At 39.3% G+C, this 16,580-nt stretch overlaps 1 protein-coding gene and 1 pseudogene across 3 annotated transcripts in view; one reads left to right on the top strand and one right to left on the bottom strand.

Annotated features, from left to right (window-relative positions):
• PDE8A (phosphodiesterase 8A) overlaps nucleotides 1-16,580 on the bottom strand; it is a 187,578-nt gene that overhangs the window by 99,040 nt on the left and 71,958 nt on the right. The gene's annotated exons all lie outside the window — the stretch shown is intronic.
• On the top strand, nucleotides 8,174-8,802 carry LOC128588002 (60S ribosomal protein L17-like; annotated as a pseudogene).

Here is a 16,580-nt window from a genome sequence, read left to right as displayed (position 1 = left end):
CAAATCAAAACTACTTTGAGATATCATCTAACTCCAGTAATAGCCCATATCACAAAATCCCAAGACGAGAGATGTTGGCGTGGATATGGAGAAAAGGGAACACTTTTACACTGCTGATGGGAATGCAAATTAATACATTCCTTTTGGAAAGATGTTTGGAGAACACTTAGAGATCTAAAAATAGATCTGCCATTCAATCCTACAATTCCTCTACTAGGTATATACCCAGAAGACCAAAAATCACATGATAACAAAGATATTCGTACCAGAATGTTTATTGCAGCCCAATTCATAATTGCTAAGTCATGGAAAAAGCCCAAGTGCCCATCGATCCATGAATGGATTAATAAATTGTGATATATGTACAACATGCAATATTATACAGCCTTAAAGATAGAGACTTTACCTCTTTCATGTTTACATGGATGGAGCTGGAACATATTCTTCTTAGTAAAGTATCTCAAGAATGGAAGAAAAAGTATCCAATATACTCAGCCCTACTATGAAACTAATTTATGGCTTTCACATGAAAGCCATAACCCAATTATAACCTAAGAATGGGGGAAGGGGGAGAGGGAGGAAGGGAGGAGGGAGGATGGGCGGAGAGAGGGTGAGTGGCGGGATTACACCTGCGGTGCATCTTACAAGGGTACATGTGAAACTTAGTAAATGTAGAATATAAATGTCTTAACACATTAACTAAGAAAATGCCAGGAAGGCTATGTTAACCAGTGTGATGAAAATGTGTCAAATGGTCTATAAAACCAGCGTATGGTGCCCCATGATTGCATTAATGTACACAGCTATGATTTAATAATAATAAAAAAGTGTGCTGAGGCCAAATGTGGGCCCACCAAGAACCAACAACAACAAAAAAAAAAAAAAAAAAAAGAAGAAGAAGAAGACATGGCTCCTGGTTGAAATTTTCACTTACAGCGTTCAATGTTCAGGAACTGATCACTGAGGTAAACCAAATATGTCTGTACTTGCTTTACCCTGCAACCCAGAAGTGATAAGCATGGACCCACTCGCAGAGATCTATAAGGCGCACATGTGAAGATGTCTGTCCAGGGCTGTGAGTGGTGGCAGGAGGCTGCAGGCATTATAGATATCTCCTAATGATAGATCTTAAAAACGTGCTAAATAAAAAAAGAAAGAAAATGAGATCTGTATACAGTAACATTTACATAAATTATGAATACTAAAGCACAAAGCGACACATTTTATAAGACTACATAAAAATGAAATAACATATATTAAACGGAGGGAGCAGAGAATCAGAAACAAAAGAGACAGCAGCCTTGAGGTAAACATTTCTTTTTTAAAATTTACATATTCATCACCTCGGATATTTACCATTTCTTTGTGGTGAGAACATTTAAATACTCTATTTTAGTATTCTGAAATAGACAATACATTATCAACTCCAGTCCCCGGGCTGTCCACCAGATCACCAGAACTTACTCTTCCTGTCTCTGGTAACCTCCACTCTAAGCTCAATTCCACGGGCTCAGTTTCTGAAGACCAGACTTGCACATGGGATCATAAGGTATTGTCTCTCTGCAGCTGGCTCCTTTCACTTGGTATAATGTCCTCTCGGTTCATCCATACTGTCACAAATGACAGAATTTCCTGCTTCTTAAAGGCTGAATCATATTATTTTGTATATATTATACCATATTTTAAAATCCATTCATCTCCTGATTCACACTTTGTTTCCTCACCTTGTGAACAGTGCTGCTGTGAACACAGGACTGCAGACACCTCTTCAACAAACTGATCTCAATTCCTTTGGATAGATGCCCAAAAGTGGGGTTGCTGATGATATAATTGTTGTGTTTTTAGGTTTTTGAGGAACCTCCAGACTGTTTCCCAAAGTGGCTATATTAATTTACAATGCCACCAACAGTTCCCTTTTCCCCACATATTTAAAAATATTTATTATCTTTCATCTTTTTGATAATAGCAAATATAATAGGTGTAAGGTGGTATCTCATTGTGGTTTTAATTTGCATTTCTCTGATGATTAGAGATATTCAGCACTTTTTCACTCATCTGTTAGCCACTTGCATATCTTCTTTTGATACATATATATTCAGGTCCTTTACACGTTTTTTAAAGAGTTACTTGCTTTCTTGTTATTGAGTAGTTTGAGTTTCTTCTGTACTTTGGATAGTAGCCCTTTATCTGATACATGATTTACAAATATTTTCTCCCAATCTGTGGGTAATTTCTTCCTTCACTTTGTTAATTATTTCCTTCACTGAACAGAAGCTTTTCAGTTTGATGCAATCTCATTGTTCTATTTTTGCTTTTGTTGAGACAAAGATTCCTTTAAAAGACAGGAAAAGCACTGACTATCAAGGAAAACACTGATAAATTAGATTTCAAAATTAAGAACTTCTGTTCATCTAAAGACCCTAGTAAAGGAATGAAAAGGTAAGCCAGAATGTTGGAGAAAATATCTTCAAAACATGTAACCAACAAAGGACTTATACATACAATATATAAGCCTGAAGGTAAATAAGAAGAAAACAGACAACCCAACAAATCCTTGCATGCACAGGTGACTTTAATATGCTAAGAACTGAGAAGGATATTTCAATCTTCACCTGAATTCAACTAGCAAAAGAAAGTGAGTTCATCAGTAATTTGTAAGTTCTAAAATGTTAATAAGAATATACATAAGCAGGAAATTTGAACCGATATTTTAAATTTTATAAAACATAACAAATGTCACTAAAGTCTCTTCTATTTCAAGGGAGGTCTGGGGAGAAAATGGGAAAAGTATTTGCATCTATAATTTGTGTATCTACAAGGGGAAATGAGTTACTTATGCAACTACTGCACAGTAGAAAGCTTTGTTTCCATAGAGATTATGACACAACTGATTTAGGTCTTAAATTAGAATATTCTGATTTGAATTGAGAAATGATCTTTTTGTCCAAATGAATAGTGTATTCAGCACAAAGCAAAGCTCTGCACATCTGGTGATGTCATTTCCTCTTTACTTCAGTAATAATTAATAAGGAGAATGCATCCACACAAGTCCCAAAAAGGAACTCATATCTTCAAAATCTCACAAGTGCCTGGAAAGGCAGGCAATGACATATTTCTACAGGATGTACAAAAATACTGACCATAAAAAAACGAATACAAAACATTTTGAAATGTCTTTTTGCTCATTTCACGTCTATTATACTTAAAAAGGCCTCCATTCAGTAATTAAAAGTGGCCAGTCCTTCTAATGAAAGTTCAAATCAGGCAAAACTAATCTACAGCATATTTTGTGGGGGTAAGGGGTGATTAAGAATGAGTAAAAGGGCATCCTTGGAGGTCATGGAACATTCTATGTCTTGATCCTGTTGCTGATTACATTTGCAAAAATTCATTAAGTCGTACACTTAGGATTTATGCATTAAGTATAACGTTATGTTAATCTCAAAAAGAGTATAGTTTAAAAAGAAAGTGACCAGTCCAATATCTTAACAACACTTCAACCTTCATTTGAAACAAGACTTCTCTGTCCAACAGCAGGGTCAGTTGCAGGTAGGGGCGGCCTGCCCTAGGGGGAGGAGAGGCGGGGGCTGCTCTGTCTGCCTCATTTCCTCCCCCACCTGTCAGCTGCGGTTTCTGAGGCAAGGAAGACAGGAGAAGCCAGAACAGTTCTTCAGTGATACCACTCTTAAGTGAAACCATCAGAAGGTGATTTCTCAGTCTAACAGCCTGATGGACATTTAGAGCTCAGTCTCTCCTGGAGCATGTTGTGGTTTCTCTGGATTTTCTCCTCCTGTGTCCTTCCCACTGCACTCCCTGTAGATGGGCAGCGCCTCTCTTCCAGCTGGCTTTTCTCAGTCCTCCCGCCTTTTCCACCGAAGTGTAGATCCAACAGCCATTACTGCTGGGGTCACCTCAGTCTGGGGCAGGAACTCTTTAAGAACAACGTTGAGGTCAACCCAGCATCTGTCCACAGCTTAATAAGTGTGTGCCTGTGCCCTGTTCCGAGCACTGATGTCTGGTGGGAGGGAAGGTTGATGCACCCAGGCTTTAGGGTAAAGTGGCTCTGCCTGCCTGAGGTGAGTACTTTGTCCTCCTGAGTCTCTGACACATCCAGCTACTGAGGTGCTTCCTGCTTATGCCCCACTTCAGTGTTGGGGCCTCTAAGACTGTTTCCACTCACTGCTCAGGTACAATCATCTGCTGGAGGCTGAATCGTTGAATGGATGTAGAATAAAGAACTAACAGGAAGATGGAGTAAGAAAAGAAATATAATATCCAAGTAGTAACCACCTAAGCAGAGAAATCTGGATGGCTGTCAGGGTTAACCAGGAGGCAGACAGTAAGGAAGGTGATGGCTTCCTATTCTCATTCAAGTTTGCAAGGGTGACAATATTCCTGTTGTAAAACAGCTGTTTTTCAATCCAGTTCCATCAATTTCAAATAGATGCCCCTACCCAGGCCTGTGTCTTTGGTGTTGAGTTTTAAACCTCAGATAATGGGGTAAATTTGGGAAGGTGGCGTTAGTGACTGCAAGATGTGATTTAAGCTGGAATCTTCATGTGTATTGTCTGTTACATATGCACACTATTTCCATGCAATCAAAGTAGCAAGTAAGGCTTTGGTTCTGAGGGTGAAACAAAGAACACCACTAAACATACATATCGGGGGACCAAACAGTATGACATTTGGGAAGTTAGGCTGTTTATATTCTAAGAGCTTCCAAAAACAAAATATATCTTCCTACTTTCCTAGGGGTAGCTCTTGAGAAAAGAACTTCATCAAAAAGCTCAAAAACTTTTCAACATAACTATTCAAAATAAATCACAATTTAGCCTTTTCTTCTTCTTCTTTTTTTTTTTTTTAAGTTTCATTCATTCATTAAAGAGTCTGAAATTTTTAATCTCCTCGGGTGCCAAGCCAATCACCTAAACCAAACACAGTGACTCACTGGGCAGATGGGGATAGAGGGGAGAAGGGGCGGCTTAGAGGGAGCACCAAGGCCTTCCTGCTCCTCTCAGAGTTCAGACACATCCAGTTCAGAGTTGCCTGTCTTTGGGGGAGCCATGTAGTGGAGCACACCATCTGCCTTCCTATTGATCAATATGACAGACACCGGATTCAGTTCTATCAGTTGTTTTTCAGACCCTTTGTAGAAACTGCTTGCTTTCCTCTATGTGTGTATTTTAATATTTAAGAGAGTTATATTTTCATCTAGTGCAGGGGTCCTCAAACTACAGCCCGTGGGTCACATGAGGCGGTGTGATTATATCTGTTCCCATTTTATTATTTTACTTCAAAATAAGATATGTTCAGTGTGCATAGGAATTTGTTCATATTTTTTTTTAAACTATAGTCCAGCTCTCCAATGGTCTGAGGGATAGTGAACTGGCCCCCTGTTTAAAAAATGTGAGGACCCCTGATCTAGTGGTTACCTTTATTGACATCTATACACTTGTATGTCTTTAGACAGTTTTTATTTAATCCCTTACTAAAAATGATGGAATTAAAATATTTTCTCCTGGCTCAGCACCCATAGCACAGTGGTTACAGTGCCAGTCACATGCAGGGAGGCTGGCGGGTTCGAATCCAGCCTGGGCCTAAACAACAATTGACAACTACAACAAAAAAAATAGCCAGTGTTGTGGAAGGCGCCTGTAGTCTCAGCTACTTGGGAGGCTGAGGCAAGAGAATTGCTTAAGCCCAAGAGTTTGAGGTAGCTGTGAGCTGTGATGCCATGGCACTCTACTAAGGGCAACATAGTGACACTCTGTCTCAAAAAAAAAAAATAAATAAATAAATTTTTTTTTTCTCCTGCATCATCCTTCTGCTATCCTGACCCTCGCTGTTAAAGATGGGGGAGTATTCTTACCTTACCTCCTATCTTCCCTCCCCTAACCCTCTCACTTGTGGTTAGTTAAATCATTTCACACTGTCAGGTCACAGAACCTTTACATTCTGCTCTACTACAATGATCTCCACATTTGTTTTAAACTACACTTAAAGAGATTCAAAGCTCATCACCATTACTTTTATACTAGCTTTCCCAATTATCTCTTGTTGGAATGAAGTTTGTCTTCAACTAAATTCCTCAAGAAGGATTCATGACAATATTCTTTCTTGACTTCTTACATTAAACACTCATCTGCTATTTATATTTTAAAAACAACTTTTTTCTCAACACAGTATTCCTGACAAAAAAAATTTAAAAATACATAAAAATTGCACGAAACATAAAATCCTTGGGTCACACTTACTTAAGGGTTTTTTCACTGTTGCTCCTGTCTCCTCCCATATTGATTTTTAATGTGAAGCAGTCAAAATTTCCCCTTTTCTACATGACTTGATCTTCCGGCCTGGCCATCCAAATGGCACTTTAGGTTTGAAATCCAATAACTCTACTGAGACACATAGCAAGGTTGGCCATTCTATGTTAATTTTCCCTGGGGCACAGGGCACCCCTTCAAACTATAGACTACAGGCCCACTTTTCCATGCCCAGCTTCTCCATTTTTTTATTACTCTTTTTTGAGGAAAGTTTCTCTTAGACCAACTATTTGAAGAGATTCATTTGGGAGAAGAGCCAGGGCCACATTCAGAGGGTCAGAAGTCATCTTTTCCTGGACTCCCCCAACCCAAAGCACCAGGCCACCGTGAGGCTACCCCACAGTGTGAAGTCTGCACACTGCTCTCTGCACAGAGTCTAAGTCCTCATTCAGCGTCCCCTGCATCTTAGAGCCAGCCTGGATCCAGGGAAGCTCCTGCCACCAGCTTGTGTGCTCATGTCCACTATTTCAAATGAAGAATTGAGGGGTTATTATTATTTCAAAATTTTAAGGGAGTACAAATGTTTTTGGTTACACTGATTGCTTTATAATGCTTGAGTCACAGCTATAAGTGTGCCCATCACCCAGAGAGTGTCATTGCACCTGTCAGGTAAGTGTCCACCTGTTCCCTCCTCCGCTGAATCTTACTGCCCTCTGTGCACCTGTGTGCTCTTCTGTGCGTTCCAACTTAACAGCAAGTACGTATAGTATTTGTTTTTCCATTCTTGAGATACCTCACTTAGGAAAATGGTCTCCAGTTCTACTGAAATTATTGCAAAAAGCATTAATTCAACCTTTTTATGGCTGAGAAGTACTTCATTGTATACATATAGCATATTTTTAAAAATTCACACATGAATTGTTGAGCACTTGTGGTGATTTCGCATCTTTGCGAATGTGATAAATATTCAAGTGCAGGTGTCTTTTTGAGAAAATTACTTATTTTCTTTTGGCTAAATACCCAATAGTGAATAGTGAGGTTGTGGGATTGATGGTAGGTCTACGTTTAGTTCTTTGAGGAATCTCCAGTTTTCCATAGCGGCTGTACTAACTTGCAGTCCCACCAACAGTTCCTTTCTCTCGGCATCTACACCAGCATCTACTGTTTTTGGACTTTCAATAAAAACCATTCTAGTGCTGGGGTAAGGTGTTATCTCACTGTTGTTTTAATTTGCACTTCCCTGATGATTAGTAACACTGAGTATTTTTCATATGTATATTGGCCGTTTGTCCATCTTCTTTTAAAAAGCTTCTGTTCATATCTTTGGGTTCTTGGTTTCGAATCCCAGAGTGTATCTCTTAACTTTGAACAATGTTATTTTCCCATTTTTCTTGTTTTGTTTCCTCTTTTCCTGAGATTCGTAGCTCCAAACATCTTCAGTCAACTTCCTCACATACTTCTGGTTCAATCTTTCAAAAACTCTTTCTACTTATTTTCTGGCTTGGGGTAATTTCTCCAAGGATGGAGGAAAGCTGGCTTTACTATGTTCAAATCTTAACTTCTACTATTTTTCTGCCCAAAACAAAATGGCTTTAAACTTTTTTTAAATATAAAGTAACACATGGTCACTCCTAAATCCAGACAATATAGAATAGTGCACAGGATAGAAGTAAAACGTTGTTACCTGGAATCTCATACTTTAAAGTAATTCCTATTAATATACTAGCCTATATCCTTTGATTTTTTTTTTTTCAATGTATGTCACTCTTTTCCTATGGATTTTTCCACTTAAAACTATTTTCTTAAAAATATAGATCTAAATTACAAATTTTAATGCTTATATATTTGAAAACACTTCCTATTAACAGTATCATAGTCTTCCCTGAAGCAGCAGGAGGTAATCTGTGAAAATGGTTCGCTATTCAATTGACCCAGAAAGCCCCACAAAGTCATGCAAGTCAAGAGGCTCAAATCTTCGTGTTCACTTTAAGAACGCACATGAAATTGCCCAGGCCATCAAGGGTATGCATATACAAAAAGCCACCAAGTATCTGAAAGATGTCGCTCTAAAGAAACAATGTGTACCATTCCCACATTACAATGGTGGAGTTGGTAGGTGTGCCCAGGCCAAACAGTGGAGCTGGATACAGGGTCGGTGGCCCAAAAAGATGCTGAATTTTTGCTGCATATGCTTAAAAATGCAGAGACTTGAGGGTTCAGATGGAGATTCTCTGGTCATTGAGCATATCCAAGTGGACAAAGCACCCAAGATGTGTTGCCAAATAATGCTGGACTTGAGGGTTCAGATGGAGATTCTCTGCTCATTGAGCATATCCAAGTGAACAAAGCACCCAATATGTGTTGCCAAACTTACAGAGTTCATGGTTACATTAACCCATCCCTCAGCTCCCCCTGTCACATGGAGATGATCCTTACTGAAAAGAAACAAATTGTTCCCAAACCAGAAGAGGAGGTAGCACAGAGGAAAAAGGTATCCCAGAAGAAACTGAAGAAACAAAAACTTATAGCACAGGAATAGATACAACATAAAATAAATGCAAATAACAGTTTAAAAAAAATTATAATAAAACACTTAAAAGTTTAAACTTTAAAATAAATAATCCCATAATCCAGAAGTCATGCCTCTTAAAGATCAAATTCTCCACATATTAGTTTCCTTATAAATCAGAGAAAATGAAGGGTGTATTCTACAGGTTTTTAGAAATACAACAAAGAGGGCAATGTCTTTACAAGCTAGGTAACCAAAGATTTGTTTTTAAAGTCACTGTTTCCGTGACCTTTGCTCCCTCTATAATAAATACACTGTATTTTCTTTTCCTGGTTTCTCATTTACAAGATGGAAAAAATCCAAACAACAAAATCATCCAAATCTTATACCATGCATGGTCAATCTCTACCAGTTCTTAGTAAGACAGTCAAGAGAATCACTGCCCACTCCTCTCACACCTGGAGATACGCACTCACTATGGCATCAAACATGGGGCTGTGTACAAATGGCCTGTAGTCTGTGAGAATGCTTTAAATGGTCTTTTCTAACCCTGTTCCTTACTTCATAGAAATTTAGAGCTAGACAAATACTGCATCTCAAAGCTGGTTGTAGCTGCGATATAAAGAGAGAAAACATTCTGTTCTTTCACTGAGCCCAGACTCGAGTCAGCAATGTTTTCAAAGTAATGACCCCTCCAGATGGCAGAGCACTGCCCTGTGCCAACAAACAAAAATCCTAAGTGAGTGTGGGCCTGGCACAGTTGTCACAGCTGTAATCCTAGCACTTTGGGAGGCCGAGGCAGGAGGATCACTTAAGCCCTGTTGAAGATCAGCCTGATCAACACAGCCAAGACCCCATCTCTAAAGAAAAAGAAATGAGCCAGGCATAGTGGCATGTGCTTAAGGTCCCAGCTACTGGGAATCCTGCGCCCAGCAGTTTGAGGTTGCAATGAACTGTGATCACAACACTACACTGCAGCCTGGGCAACAGACTGGGACAAGTCTCTTTAAAAAACAAAAAGTGAATCTCATTAAAAAAATATGCCAACCAGCGTCTGAGGGTAGTCTGTAGCTTAGGATGTGCCCCTTACAAAACTGACTGGGTAACTCTTGATTCAGCAATGGACAGGCAGGCCCAGGAAAGGCGTGAGCTACACGGCCAATAATCAGCCTCTAGGGACTTACAAATAGTGACCAAGCCACCACCAATAGTAGTAGCATGTCACAGACAACATTTTTTTTTTTTTATTGTTGGGGATTCATTGAGGGTACAATAAGCCAGGTTAACTGATTGCAATTGTTAGGTAAAGTCCCTCTTGCAATCATGTCTTGCCCCCATAAAGTGTGACACACACCAAGGCCCCACCCCCCTCCCTCCATCCCTCTTTCTGCTTTTCCTCCCCCCCATAACCTTGATTGTCATTAATTGTCCTCATATCAAAATTGAGTACATAGGATTCATGCTTCTCCATTCTTGTGATGCTTTACTAAGAATAATGTCTTCCACTTCTATCCAGGTTAATGCGAAGGCTGTAAAGTCTCCATTTTTTTTAATAGTTGACAACATTTTAATCCTCCTGTCAACCCTATAAAATAGGAACTGTCATTCCTAATTATAGATTTATAAACAGACTCAGAGAGGAGGAACAGGGGTGTGGAATACGGCCGACGGTCTGTACTCAACCACTGGACCACATGGCCGCATGTGCTAACCAGCTATGGAAACTCGGAGGGGATAATTAGTTTTGACTGTGATGTTCAGAAAAGTCAAGAATCAGGCGGGTTTAGAAGGGCAAACAGGACGCAAGAAGGGGAGAGGCAGAGAAAGGTCTATGTGAATAAAGCACACAGGAGGGGAGCGCAAAGGCAGGGTCTTTGATAACACACAGATAATACCACTTACAAATCTCCCTCATCTATCTGGTAAGACATCCTTTCTGTCTGCTACAGAAAGTAGAAGATAAGCCAAGTACAGGGGCTCATACCTGTAATCCCAGCTGAGGATCACTGGAGGCCAGAAGTTCAAGACCAGCCTGGTCAACATATTGAGAATCATCTCAAAGAAAATGACTCAGAAGGGTAAAGGTGAAATTTACTAAATGTAGAATATAAAAGTATGAACACAATATCTAAGAAAATGCCACGAAGGCTATGTTAACCAGTTTGATGAAAATATTTTAAACTGTCTTACAACCACCTAATCTTCCATAAACCAAACAAGAACATACCTTGGGGGAAAGACTCCCTATTCAATAAATGGTGTTGGGAGAACTGGATGTCTACATGTAAAAGACTGAAACTGGACCCACACCTTTCCCCACTCACAAAAATTGATTCAAAATGGAGAAAGGACTTAAATTTAAGGCATGAAACAATAAAAATCCTCCAAGAAAGCATAGGAAAAACACTGGAAGATACTGGCCTGGGGAAAGACTTCATGAAGAAGACTGCCATGGCAATTGCAACAACAACAAAAATAAACAAATGGGACTTCATTAAACTGAAAAGCTTCTGTACAGCTAAGGAGACAATAACCAAAGCAAAGAGACAACCTACACAATGGGAAAGGATATTTGCATATTTTGAATCAGACAAAACCTGATAACTAGGATCTATAGAGAACTCAAATTTATCCACATGAAAAAAGCCAACAATCCCATATATCAATGGGCAAGAGACATGAATAGAACCTTCTCTAAAGATGACAGACGAATGGCCAACAAACATATGAAAAAATGTTCATCATCTCTATATATTAGAGAAATGCAAATCAAAACAACCCTGAGATATCATCTAACCCCAGTGAGAATGGCCCACATCACAAAATCTCAAAACTGCAGATGCTGGCGTGGATGTGGAGAGAAGGGAACACTTTTACACTGCTGGTGGGACTGCAAACTAGTACAACCTTTCTGGAAGGAAGTATGGAGAAACCTCAAAGCACTCAAGCTAGACCTCCCATTTGATCCTGCAATCCCATTACTGGGCATCTACCCAGAAGGAAAAAAAATCCTTTTATCAGAAGGACACTTGTACTAGACCGTTTATTGCAGCTCAATTTACAATCGCCAAAATGTGGAAACAGCCTAAATGCCCACCAACCCAGGAATGGATTAACAAGCTGTGGTGTATGTATACCATGGAATACTATTCAGCCATTAAAAAAAATGGAGACTTTACATCCTTCGTATTAACCTGGATGGACGTGGAAGACATTATTCTTAGTAAAGCATCACAAGAATGGAGAAGCATGAATCCTATGTACTCAATTTTGATATGAGGACAATTAATGACAATGAAGGTTATGGGCGGGGAGGAAAAGCAGAAAGAGGGACGGAGGGAGGGGGGTGGGGCCTTGGTGTGTGTCACACTTTATGGGGGCAAGACATGATTGCAAGAGGGACATTGCCTAACAATTGCAATCAGTGTAACCTGGCTTATTGTACCCTCAATGAATCCCCAACAATAAAAAAAAAAAGAAAATATTTTAAACTGTATATAAAATCAGCACATTGTACCTCATGGTTGCATTATTGTACACAGCTATGATTTAATAAAAAATTTTTAAAAATCTCAAAAAAGAAAAGAAAAGAAAAAAGAAGGAAAGGAAAGGAAAGAAAAGAAAGAAACTAGGAGACAAGATATGAAGAGACCAAGACACAGAAATCTGGTCCCAGTTCTGACTCTCAGCATTATGTGGCCTGAAGCTCTAAGCCTCACTCTAGTTTGCCAAATAAGACAAGTTAATGGGCTATCAAGTTCAGTTTTAGATAATTATAATGTATAATCTTTATATATATGTATATATATTTCTTATCTTAAGGAGGATATGTAAGTTATTAATCAGGTTATGAAGTGAAATTGCCATCCATTCATTTCAACAAACATTCACAGAACACCTTTTATGCACTAAACCTATATAATGAGTGCTAAAGTTACAGAAATAAAAATATAAGTCCTATGTTCTAGAAGCTAAATATAGAAGGATAGGAAAATATAAACAGATAATTACAACACTTTGTGAATGTTTAACAACAAAAACTTGTATAGAGTGACTGGGAAGTGACTGATTAACTCTGCCCAAGGGAAAGTCAGAACAGCTTTCAGAGGAGTGATACTGGTTGAGTTTAAATCCTGAAGGAAAAGTAGTGCTCTGCCAGGTAAGAAGGGGAAACGACCATTTTAGAAAGAGAAAATATCACGTGCAAAGGAGTGCAGCAGGAATTGTGAATGACTAAGGATGGTTGACCTGGGAAATTCCACAGTGGATGAGGCTGCAGAGGGGCAGGAGCAGGTGAAAGAGGGTCTTGTTCCTTGTAGGTCTCAGCAATCAACATTGTTGGCAGCCTGGTGAGCATCCAAGTTCCCAGGTACAAATGCTCGTTAAAAAAAAATAAAACTAACTCCAGACACCAGCAGTTCACAGACAAGAGAGCTCCTACATTCCCCACTGTGACCACGGCCAGCACTGACAGGAGTGAGGATCAAGCCTCTCTTTTATAGGAGAAGGAAAACAGTGGCTGTGGCAGGGGACAGGGAGGCAAGGGCTGGAGGATCACACCAAACTGGGGCAGATTCAGTGGGAGCTGAGAAGGCAAAGGCTCAGCCACAGACATTCAATAGGAGGAGAGAAAACTCAGGCAGTCATACACTGTTTTCACTATCTCTAGGACTTCAAAAAGGAAAGAACTAAAAGGGTTGTGGGACTCCAGTGAACAGAGCTAGAACTGATCCATGGAAATTACAGACAAGAGGCAAGGGCTCAATGTACAGAATTTTGCCCATGACACATTCCATAGGTCACATTTTCAACAGCATCCCCACTTTTGCCCTTGATGGCAGAGACCACCTGATGCTCCTTCTGCAACATTCTTTGGAATAGATCATGGGCACACAGAAGCCCTGGCCTGTGGCTGATGAGGGTAGAAGGGCTTTAGAAGAAACTCCTTCCTCCCTGTTAAAAAAGTGTCACTTCCTGCCTGCCTTAAACATGGTCATTTAAGTACATGACGTCCCTCACATCCAAAAGGGGGGAAGTTGTTGACCCTTCGTCAGGTAACAATCCCAGAACCTCTCCTCTAGACTTATAGAAAGCAGCTTATTAGCTGCGAAGGCTGTGGATTGCAACTGAAACCATCTAACACTCAGAGATGGCCAAGGACAGAATGTGCAGTTTCACTGACAGTCGGGTGAAGGCTTGGCAGGAGGGCTGGCCGACTAGTGGAGCCAGGCCTCAGAGGAGGTTCCTGTCTGCAGGTTTTTATGGACTGTCTTTTACTACTGGACCTTCTCATAATTTCATTCAGCATCACACACACACGAAAATTCAAGTAGAAGAAAAAGGAACAGATGGAAATAAAATGCTGTATATCTGGAAGGAAGATGAAGTAAAACATAACAGATATTATAAGCATAGAAATGAGCCTTTGGTAAAAATAGACATTGTACCTGCAAATTTGTAATGATGTTCCAAAGTTTAAAGAAAGTCATTAGAACAAAGTCACCCATGATGACAGAACAGATTTGAAAACAGCAAATACAAGGTGTGGGAAAAAGGGAAAGGTAGTAAAAATAAGATGATAAATACAAGTTTCTGATGGTATACAAAACTAATTTACTGGGAAAATATCTTTTAATAGGAAGTATCATTAAAAGAAATCCTGTCTGAAGTAAGAATCATTTTTGTCCTTTGTAAAAGAAAAGAAAGAGAGAGAGGAAAAAAAAGAAACCCTAGATGGGGGGGATCTAATTACATACGGTTAAAATAAGAATATGTTTTTTAAATTTATTATTATTATTTTATAGAGACAGGCTGTCACAACACTGCATAGCTTGGTCTCGGACCATCCTCCTGTCTTGGCTTCCAAAGTGCTGAGATTACAGGCATAAGCCACTGTACCCCAAATAAGAATATTGACAAAATGTCATTTATTATTAACCAATAGTTTCAAGGCTGGGCTGCCTAAATGAAATGCCAAAACTATGTCCTCTCCAGAGTAACTCTGCATGGTCTTCAGTGGGACGAACATTTGTATATTTGGATATTTGTATATTCTTACTTTCTGCAGCCATCAGTCCTTTTCAATGGACTCTGATTAAATTCAGTATTTACTGAGTCCTACACATGTGTGTTGAAATATGCCACATGTGAAAGAGGACTAAGAAGTAAGATGCGGTGCCACTGCTCCCAAGTAACCACAGCTGCTCGACAGGGCAGGACAAACCCACAGGACAGCAGACGGGAAGTGCTCACTGAGTCTGGGGACTCAGGGGTCCCATAGGAGGTGTGGAGGTGGGCACTGAAGGGCAGGTAGGATTTTGAGAGGCAAAAAAGGCAAAGAGAAGGTGACAATCCAAATATATCACATAACCAAGCAAGCAAAGAATGAGTTTCTCTATCAAATTATGAAATAACTAGGAACAGATAACACTTTCACAGGAGTATAAACAGGTACATTTGTAGAAGACAATTTAGCAAGACACAAAGTTGTTTTTTTTTTTTTTAACGTTCATGCTCTTTCATTTAGGAGTTCAAATTACACTGCCTACCAAAAAAAAACCCATAATATTCTGTATCATGTACACATATTTTAAAAACTTTAAAAAATTTCCCATGAGGGGGAAAATGACTTAGTAATATAGATGTTTCACCACAGCAGCTTTAACACAATTAAATGTCATCACCACTGTGAGTGTTTAACACTTCTCCTTATAACAACAGAACTACGTTGACAGAATATGCTCATCTAAGTTTAAACAGCTTTAAAAACAGTGTACTGCAAGTAGCCCATTATTTGTTTTTTAAATGTGTATGTACCCACAGAAAAATGGCAACAAGGATTTACAAAAACAAAAAAAATCAGTGTTTCTCTCTAAGTGGTTAAATAACATGATTTTTATTTTATTATTCTTGCTTATCTGCATTTTCTAATTTTCTACAATAAAGCAGATACCATTTTATTTTTATTTATTTATTTATTTAATTGTTGGGGATTCATTGAGGGTACAATAAGCCAGGTTGCATTGATTGCATTTCTTAAAGTCCCTCTTGCAATCTTGTCTTGTCCCGAGAAAGTGTGGCACACACCAAGGCCCCACCCCCCTTCCTCCTTCCCTCTCTCTGCTCTTCTTTTCCCCACCCCTCCCTCCTTCTTTGTCTCTCTGCTCTCCCCTTCCCCTACCCCAATCATGACCTTAATTGTCATCAATAATTGTCCACATATCAAAATTGAGTACATGGGATTCATGCTTCTCCATTCTTGTGATGCTTTACTAAGAATAATGTCTTCTACTTCCATCCAGGTAAATATGAAGGATGTAAAGTCTCCATTTTTTTTTCATAGCTGAATAGTATTCCATGGTATACATATACCACAGCTTGTTAATCCATTCCTGGGTTGGTGGGCATTTAGGCTGTTTCCACATTTTGGTGATTATAAATTGAGCTGCAATAAACAGTCTAGTACAAGTGTCCTTCTGATAAAAGGATTTTTTTCCTTCTGGGTAGATGCCCAGTAATGGGATTGCAGGATCAAATGGGAGGTCTAGCTTGAGTGCTTTGAGGTTTCTCCATACTTCCTTCCAGAAAGGTTGTACTAGTTTGCAGTCCCACCAGCAGTGTAAAAGTGTTCCCTTCTCTCCACATCCACGCCAGCATCTGCAGTTTTGAGATTTTGTGATGTGGGCCATTCTCGCAGGGGTTAGATGGTATCTCAGAGTGGTTTTGATTGTCATTTCTCTAATATATGAAAAAATGTTTATCATCCTTATATGTTTGTTAGCCATTCATCTGTCTTCGTTAGAGAAGGT

Source organism: Nycticebus coucang, chromosome 6, assembly GCF_027406575.1.
Source record: "Nycticebus coucang isolate mNycCou1 chromosome 6, mNycCou1.pri, whole genome shotgun sequence".
Taxonomy (NCBI): domain Eukaryota; kingdom Metazoa; phylum Chordata; class Mammalia; order Primates; family Lorisidae; genus Nycticebus; species Nycticebus coucang.
The sequence above is the reverse complement of the archived record's forward strand: the minus strand, read 5'-3'. Positions and strand labels throughout refer to the sequence as shown.